The sequence below is a fragment of the Nycticebus coucang genome, chromosome 10 (assembly GCF_027406575.1).
Source record: "Nycticebus coucang isolate mNycCou1 chromosome 10, mNycCou1.pri, whole genome shotgun sequence".
Taxonomy (NCBI): Eukaryota; Metazoa; Chordata; class Mammalia; order Primates; family Lorisidae; genus Nycticebus; species Nycticebus coucang.
Window position 1 is genome coordinate 122,372,108 of NC_069789.1, and position 9,333 is coordinate 122,381,440.

Genomic DNA, 9,333 nt, shown 5'->3' on the forward strand with positions numbered 1-9,333 from the left:
GCTCACTGACGCTGGGATCTGGCCCCCTGCAGAGAGACCCTCGCCTCCTTCAGCCAGCAGCGCTTCCTGCCCCTGAGGATGCCCAGGCTGGACGCCCAGGGCGCTCCCAAGCGCCTGCCTTCATTCTGGCATTCCTCCCTTCCTTCATTTTTAAAATAATTTTTATTACGATATGGTCACTTATTTAGATGAACATTGCTTTTCCAATAACTTAAAATAACAAATGTTATGTGCCAGGCGGCTAATTTAGTAATTTTGCCAAGAAGAGCACAGTTTTTAGAGTAGGAGCAACTCGATGAAATTAACCAAAGATGATGCGTGGCTTTGCTGATAAGATCAGAGCCCTCCCGAGCCGGCTTACACTGTTCCAGGGCTCAGACTGGGCTGTGGGGTGGCAAAGATACAGGGTCCACGGGGCTGAAATGCCAACTTCCAGGAGGCCGCTGCTTCTCGTGTGGTTGGATTATTTACAAGCCTAATTGTTAAAACTAAAGGCATTCTTTTTCCTGCTGCCTTTTCCCAAAGTGGTTAGGTTTGGAAGACAGATGACAATGGTAATATTTTATTTGTGCTTCTTAAGCCATTTCCCTGACGTGAGACTAGCATGCTGTTTGCAGTGGGCCACTGACCTGCATCAGGAGGGCTTAGATGTTACTCTCTGGGCATGAGCGCGGGGTCTTTCTCAGCTTTGTGCCTGGAGAGCTTTCGGGGCAGGTGGAGGAGGAGGGTCAGCCCAGCTCCTACAGCATCCATGTCACCCACAATACCCAGGGACTTGTGGGAGGACAGACACTGTCGTGTCTATTAAAGTCATTTGAACCAAAGTGACAGCTGCATCTTTGTTCCAGTGCCTGCTGTGGCCAGCTCTTTATGTCACGCACTCTCCCCTGCCCTGGCTGCACTGCCAGTCTTCCTGGAGACCTTGGGGTAACTTGCCGAGCTTCGGCTCCCTCTCTTCCTGGTGCTTTGACACGAAGGTGGGACAGTCCCTGGTGCGTGTCCCAGGAGGAAGAGCGCAGAGTGGTTCTTGTAATAAGGCACTTTATCAGGACCTGATAAAGGGTGATTATCACCCTTATTGCTGGGTGATTTTAGTATCTAGAAACAAAATGTTGCAAAGCATCAGCTGTCGGAGCTGAGTGGCTCAGCTGATGCTTAGCGGGTGTCTGATCCTTATTCATCTCTCACTGTCTGGTATTTCACTGTCACTGGAGGCTCTGGGCTGTCATAGTTGATCGACCATAATTAGCAATATACTTGTCAATGTGGGAAAACCAAAAGACACTTTTAAGACAATGACCATTATCAAAACAAAATGTGTAATTTCGGAATTTGATTAATAAATTAAGTGTTTAAATACTATTTGTAGTCTTGATATACAGAAATAAATTAGGGTTTATCTTTGACTTTATTTTTACTTTAGGTTGGTTTATGTTGAGTGTTCTATATCTTCTTAGTTTGTATTTTTTATTATCAATGTTTTAGAAATGGAATATCTGGGACTACAAGGAAATTGGCAGTTACACTTCTGTGTGTTTTTTCCTCAACTATTCGGAGCTTATTTATTTATTTGTATGTTCTGATGGCTAAATATTTGCATTAAATGTTCCCCCCCCCAAAAAAAAAAGACTCCTGGGTTCCCTCTCTCTGGTGTCCGGTCCCACACCCTGAAAAAGTCCTTGTCTCCTGTTTTCCTTTCTGAATTTAAGATGAATAGAGAAAAGCCTTTTGCGTGACTAGTCTTGGTAAACCAACTCTGCTGTCTTGGTTTTTGGTACTTTGTGATAAAAAAATTCAGTTTTGGTCGTTTTCCTTTTTGCTTTCCTTTGTGATAGTCTCTCTGTTGTTCTGTCAAAGAAAGTGATATGATTTGGCGCTGGTAGTTCAAGCGGCTAAGGCGCCAACCACATACATCAGAGCTGGCGGGTTCGAATCCAACATGGGCCTGCCAAACAATGACAACTACAGCCAAAAAATAGCCAGACGTTGTGGCAGGCACCTGTGGTCTCAGCAACTTGGGAGGTTGAGGCAGGAGAATCGCTTAAGCCTAGGAGTTTGAGGTTGCTGGGAGCTATGACGCCACGGCACTCTACCCCGGGGGGGACAGTTTGAGGCTCTGTCTCAAAAAAAAAAAAAAACTCCTGATTTCTGTCTCTCTTGTGTCTAGTTGAGCACAGTGGAAATGCCCTTGTCTGCTTTTTCCCTTTCTGGATTGAAGGTTAATGTGAAAAAAAGAACTTTGCATGCCCAGTCTTGTTAAACCAACTCTGGTATCTTCTATTTTGCTACTTTGTGGTATGAATCTTCAGAGATTTGATCCCTTTCCCCTCTGAAATAGTCCTTTTTGCTGTTTTCCTCTGTGATTCTCTCTGTGTTGTTGTGACATAACCAGTGACACTAGATAAAAATTTCTTCTCGTCTTTTATGTCCCTAAAATGAAGATGAGGGCCCGATGGAGAGAGAATGACCCAAACACCAAGATACGGCGGAAGGACCATGCAAGGCAGACTAGAGTCCAAAAATTGCAGAGCCCCCTGGCTTGCTCAGTCTTCTCCCTTTTCTCTCCAGTCAGGGGTTCCTCATTCACAGGGGCCTTTCTCGCTGGTCAGCTTGAGCCAAGCTGCAGAAGACGGGCTTGCAGGCTTTTACAGAAGCAGAAGCAGGCCTTAGTTTCCAGTCACCAGAAAGTTAAGTTTCTACGGATTCCTAAGTTTCTCCAAGTCACCACAGGGAGGCCCTTGCAGGTGTCTCCTTGGGGCTTCCCGTGAGAAGACTTTTGTTCTCTCAGACCTTACTTTCCCCGGGCATCCTCTCTCAGTACCACTGAGGATTCTAACTATGATGGCCAAGTAATGGAGTTTCTAAATTAAATAGAACCCCCCACTCCCTTATTTTTAAAAAATAAATTCTAAAGATCTCTCGTTCTAAATAATTGATTTATTTAAATAATAGAGGAACGAGATGTCAAAACAGAGACACGCGATGTTGTGGCCAGCCTTAAAATGCTCTCGGCAAAGTTAAAGAGCAAAATCAGACCTAAATGATTTACAAGCAGGAGATGCTATTCCCGCCCCTACAGAACTACAGGACTTCACAGAACTTGGAAATTTCCAAGTTTCAGAAAGTTAAGTTTGCAAATTCCCAAGAGCTGAGTCACCATGAAGAGGACCCTGCAGGTGCATCCTTGTGGTCTCCTTGAGAAGACCTGTTCTTCTAGACCTCACCCTTCTCGGGTATCCTCTCTCAATATCACTGAGACTACAAGTGTGTGCCACCATGCCTGGCTAATTTTTCTACTTTTTGTATTGATGGGGTCTCACTCTTTTTTTTTTTTTTTTTTTTTTTTTTTGAGATGAAGTCTCACTTGGTCACCCTGGGATTGAGTGCCATGGTGTCATGATACAACCTCAAACTCTTGGGCTCAAGAGATTCTCTTGCCTCAACATCCTGAGTAGCTGGGACTACAGGCGCTACCACCACAACACCCAGCTATCCAACCGGTCTCAAATTCCTGAGCTCAAGCAATCCACCTACCTCAGCCTCTCAGAGTGCTAGGATTATAGGTGTGATCCACCACGCCCAGCCTGAAAGTCAAATACTTCTGACTCATTTTCTGATTGATCCTCCCAGGGTCTTAATCAGCCCTGCTCCCAAAATAGCCCAGGTCAGCCTGAACATAGGTGTCTCTTCATATTGGAAAGTCCCTAGAGCACTGATGAACCTCTTTTCCTAAACACCCAACCTGCAGGGTCATAAATTAGCCCTATTCAAATAATGGCGCAGAACAGCCTCACCCTAGGCAGCTCAAAATAGCCTAACCACATCCGTCCTGCTCATATTGAGCTAGCTGCCTCGCATGATAACCTTACTTTTTTCTATTAACACATTATTAGATATGGCCACTGATCTATTTGGATGGTTGTGACTTTAAATATAAAATGCTGTCAGTTACCATGTCACACACTCATGATCAGACATATTTCTGTTGTATTAACCTTCATCATAAGTGACTCTTGAAGGATTAATTCCTCAGGATAGAGTCAGAATATAACTTGAGCTGAACCAAACAGAACACTCGTGGTTTCCTTTCTTGGTGCTGGTGTTGTTTATAAAGACTTTTATTCTGGGCGGCGCCTGTGGCTCAGTCGGTAAGGCACCGGCCCCATATACCAAGGGTGGCGGGTTCAAACCTGGCCCCTGCTGAACTGCAACCAAAAAATAGCCGGGCGTTGTGGTGGGCGCCTGTAGTCCCAGCTACTCAGGAGGCTGAGACAAGAGAATCGCCTAAGCCCAGAAGTTGGAGGTTGCTGTGAGCTGTGTGATGCCATGGCACTCTACCGAGGGCCATAAAGTGAGACTCTGTCTCTACAAAAAAAAAAAAAAAAAAAGACTTTTATTCTCTTTTTTAATTTCCTAACCTAATACCTCAGAGGATTTCTTTTTTTTTTTAAGAGACAGAGTCTCACTTTATCACCCTCGGTAGAGGGCTGTGGCATCACCCTCACAGCAACCTCCAACTCCTTAGGCGATTCTCTTGCCGCAGCCTGCCCAGTATCTGAGACTACAGGCGCCCGCCACAACCCCTGTCTATTTGTTTGTTACAGTTTGGGTGGGGCCAGGTTCGAACCCGCCACCCTCAGTATATGGGGCCGGCACCCTACCCACTGAGCCACAGGCGCCATCCTTGGGTTTTCTTTTTAACTTTTAAACTTTTTTTTTTTTTTGAGACAGTCTCACTCTGTCACTCTGGGTAGGATGCCATGATGTCATAGCTCACTGCAACCTCAAACTCCTGGGCTAAAGGGATCCTCTTGCCTCAACCTCCCAAGTAGCTGGGACTACAGGTGCCTGCCACAATGCCCAGCCAGTTTTGTTTGTTTGTTTGTTTTTGCTCTTGCTCAGGCTGGCCTTGAACTCCTGAGCTCAAGGAATCCACCCGCCTTGGCCTCCCAGAGTGCTAGGATTATAGGCATGAACCACCATGCCCGGCCAACTTTTTTTTTTTTAATACAGAACGCTTCACGAATTTGCGTGTCATCCTTGCGCAGGAGCCAATGCTAATCTTCTCTGTATCCTTCCAATTCTAGTATATGTGCTGCCGAAGCAAGCACCCGGCCAACTTTTAAAACTTTTAAAATGGTTTCCCTTGTAATTGCTTTCTTCACTTTCAAAGAACATGGCCATGGAAATTTCTGTAAATAAAATGGCTGGTTGTGTCATGTATAAGAAAATTCCTTGGTGTGTGTCACACTCTATGGGGGCAAGACATGATTGCAAGAGGGACTTTACCTAACAATTGCAATCAGTGTGACCTGGCTTATTGTACACTCAATGAATCCCCAACAATAAAAAAAAAAAAAAAAGAAAAGAAAATTCCTAACAGATCAGTTAATGACATGTGTAATGGAAAAGGCAATGACACCCTTCAATCCGATGATATTTCTATTTCTATTTCTATTTTTTCTTCATGCTCTGTTAGATGACTGTATTTCTAACCAAGAAGATGTTGAAATTTGTGCTCAACAAAACACTTTACTTTTTTATACAACCACATGTATGTTAAGCATTTCTGAAAGAACATCATGTATTTCTTCAAAGTGATGATGCCTCACCAACCAGCACAAGTGACTGCAGTTTAATTTCTACTTATACATCCAGTAGCATCTTTGCATGTTGCTGGGAACTGTAAAATGACATTGCATTGCCTATGTTCTGTAAAATAATGCTAAACCGTGAAAAATGAGCAGCACGCATATGTACAATGATCACTTTGCAAATCAAAAACTTTTCAAAAATTAGCGGCTGGGTACGATTGTTCACACCTGTGATCCCAGCACTCTGGAGGCCAAGGCAGGTGGACTGCTTGAGCTCAGTAGTTCAAGACCAACCTGAGTAACAGCGAGGCCCCATCGCTACTAAAAATAGAAAAATTAGCTGGATATTATAGCAGGCACCGTAATCTCATCAACTAGGGAGGCTGAGGCAAGAGGATCATTGAAACCCAGGAGTTTGAGGTTGCTGTGGGCTATGATGCCACAGCACTCTACTCAGAGTGACAAAATGAGACTCTGTCTCAAAAAAAAAATTTTCTGGGGCTCAAAGGAGTAGGGCACCAGCCCCATATACCGGAGGTGGCGGCTTCAAACCTGGCCCAGGCCAAAAACTGCAGACAAAAAAAAATTTTTTTTCTTGGCTTGGCGCCTGTAGCTCAGCGGCTAGGGCACCAGCCACATACACCAGAGCTGGCAGGTTTGAATCCAGCCCAGGCCTGCCAAACAGCAATGACAACTACAGCCAAAAAATAGCCAGGCATTGTGGTAGGCGCCTGTAGTCCCAGCTTTGAGAGGCTGAGGCAAGAGAATCACTGGAGCCCAAGAGTTTGAGGTTGCTGTGAGCTATGACGTCACAGCACTCTATCAAGGGCGACATAGTGAGACTCTGTCTCAAAAAAAAAAAAAAAATTGGAATTAAAAATTTTTTTTAATATCCTTAGAGTCTTCCTAACTAACAAGCTCCCTTGAAGGTCCTCTTAGAGGAGGGAGGTGGAGGTTTTGTCCTTCCCCAACACCCCACCCATCCGCTCCACCACTCTCATAGCTGCACCCAGCCCACCCAGACCCTTCTTTGATACCAAGTTGCCCAAATCTCTCCGTGGTCAGGGCTGGACACTGGAAAGCCCTGGCCTTCCTCCTGGAAACCTCTATCTAACGTGTCTACTCCCCACCCCAGACCCACCCTTCATTCTCCAAACTTCCCACTGGCTGTGGGGCAGGGCTCCCTCTGCTCAGACACACCCACATTCCCTTCCTCCCTGGAGAGCATCCTGATGTCAGCGCCACTTGTTTGGACACTCTATTTTCCTTCCTCATTCTTATCACTTCTTGCCCTAAGGGATTCTAACTATGCTTGGTTCCATGACCTGTGTTGACCCCTTCGTCTGGGACCCTCTGACATAAACCTCTTGTTCCTGAGCCCCAAGAGATTTGTGTCTAGAAATGCATCAGTATAAATTAAATACAGAGACAGACAGACATGCACACTCATACACAGCCCAATGGCTGCCCCCACCCCAGGTCACACTACACTTAGATGAAGCCTCAGGTCTTTGACTCCTGAGTTTGCCCACGGGATCTCTCCCTGAAGATATTCCCTTCTGGGGTGGGGCTGGAATTTCTGCCTCCCCTTAATGAACTCCTTCGATAATGACAATCATTGGAAGCCTTACAGTCTCCCACCTCCCCTCTGACCAGGACCATCCTTCCTTGTCCTCTCTGTCCACCTCTAAAAATGCTCAAATGTTGGCAGCCTGGAACAAGCCCCCTATACAAGAAAATGTGCTTTTAAATGAACCAACCAGGATCCGCAAGAGAACCAGTGAGCACTGCACTGGTGAAAAGAGCACCAGCCCCACTGAGATGCAAGTGGTGGCCTTCCAGTCAGGCATAGAAGAAGAGGACAGTATTACAGAACTGGACTCCATAGTACTAGGATGATATGATCTGGGGATGACAGAGGCCAGCCCTTTGCCATCAAAAGCAAGGTGGGCAAGGAGGTTCACTCCTGTAATCCTAGCACTTAGGGAGGCTGAAGTGGGTGAAATGCTTGAGCTCAGGAGTTCAAGACCAGCCTGAGCAAGAGCAAGACCCCATCTCTCTTAAAAACAGAAAAACTAGGGCAGCGCCTGTGGCTCAGTCGGTAAGGCGCCGGCCCCATATACCAAGGGTGGCGGGTTCAAACCCAGCCCCGGCCAAACTGCAACCAAAAAATAGCTGGGCGTTATGGCAGGCGCCTGTAGTCCCAGCTGCTCGGGAGGCTGAGGCAAGAGAATCGCTTAAGCCCAGGTCTCTACAAAAAAAAAAAGAAAAAAGAAAAACTAGCCGGGCATTGCAGCAGGCACCTGTAGTCCCAGCTACTGGAGAGGTTGAGGCAGGAGGATTGCTCAAGCTCAAGAATTTGAGGTTGGCGGCGCCCGTAGCCCAGTCAGCAGGGCGCCGGCCACATACACCTAGGGTGGCGGGTTCGAACCTGGCCCAGGCCTGCTAAGCAACAATGACAACTGCAACCAAAAAATAGCTGAGTGTTGTGGCAAGCACCTGTAGTCCCAGATACTTGGGAAGCTGAGGCAAGAGAACTGCTTAAGCCCAAGAGTTTAAGGTTGCTATGAGCTGTGACACCACAGCACTCTACTCAGGGTGACAGCTTGAGACTCTGCCTCAAAAAAAAAAGTCAGGGCTGGCCACTGGAAAACCCTGGCCAGCCAGGGTTTGGGAGGAGTGAATAGGCAGCAGTGACTAGCTCATCAGAGTGTGGCATGCAGAGACTGATCTGCAAGATTTAGAAATTATCCCACTGAGCATGTTGCTTTCAGGGTGGAGATATAAAAGTGGCCAAAAATGTGTCACTTAATAGGCACGAGGAAGAGGAACAGAAGATGACATCCACTGCCCCAATATAAAGTCGTGAACCTTTGCCCTGTCAAAGCCTGAGGTAGTCCTCACACCAGAAACTTCCCCAGATACAGAGTTGGGCTCCCGTGAGGAGAGTCCCTGCAACACCAAGGCAAGTGGACACCACTGTGATTCTCCACTTTATCTCGGATGGAACTACATTTGCTTAGGTGACTGCACACTGAGCTCTTGGGCATGTAGCCTTAGTTGGCAGGATGCCAACAGGCTGTAACCACAACCATGGACCCCTGTTAGGAAAATGAGTTGGGGAAGGGGGTATCAGAGAATTGATGGATTCATTGCCCATGTCCATCTCACACTGAGACCTCTGAAGCCACAGGCCTGCACAGCCCCATGGTTGTGTTCCATTTTCTTGTGTACAAGAAGGATATTTAGCAGTTCGGAGAGTACTTACAGTGGTTCCTGGGCCTATGAGCTAAGAAGGAGCTCATTTACACCAGGAGAAACCACATGGCAATGAGAACCCCAAATCTATCCACAACTACATAATAAATCAAAACCAGTATCACATGCCAAGACAAATCATTTCCTACACAAATAGTAGGCCAACCTTGGGCGGCGCCTGTGGCTCAGTGAGTAGGGCGCCGGCCCCATATGCCGAGGGTGGCGGGTTCAAACCCAGCCCCGGCCAAACTGCAACCAAAAAATAGCCAGGCGTTGTGGCGGGCGCCTGTAGTCCCAGCTACTCCGGAGGCTGAGGCAAGAGAATCGCTTAAGCCCAGGAGTTGGAGGTTGCTGTGAGCCTTGTGACGCCACGGCACTCTACCCGAGGGCGGTACAGTGAGACTCTGTCTCTACAAAAAAAAAAAAAAAAAAATAGTAGGCCAACCTTAAAGACGGAAGGATACACAAGTGATGGTGCCCT

General features: G+C 46.6%; 1 non-coding gene across 1 annotated transcript; it reads right to left on the bottom strand.

The window, feature by feature from the left end:
* Window positions 1–5,003: 5,003 nt before the first annotated feature.
* LOC128597873 (U6 spliceosomal RNA) lies at window positions 5,004–5,111 on the bottom strand. Its single transcript, XR_008383428.1, has one exon. It is a non-coding gene; the product is annotated as a U6 spliceosomal RNA (small nuclear RNA).
* Window positions 5,112–9,333: the final 4,222 nt, after the last annotated feature.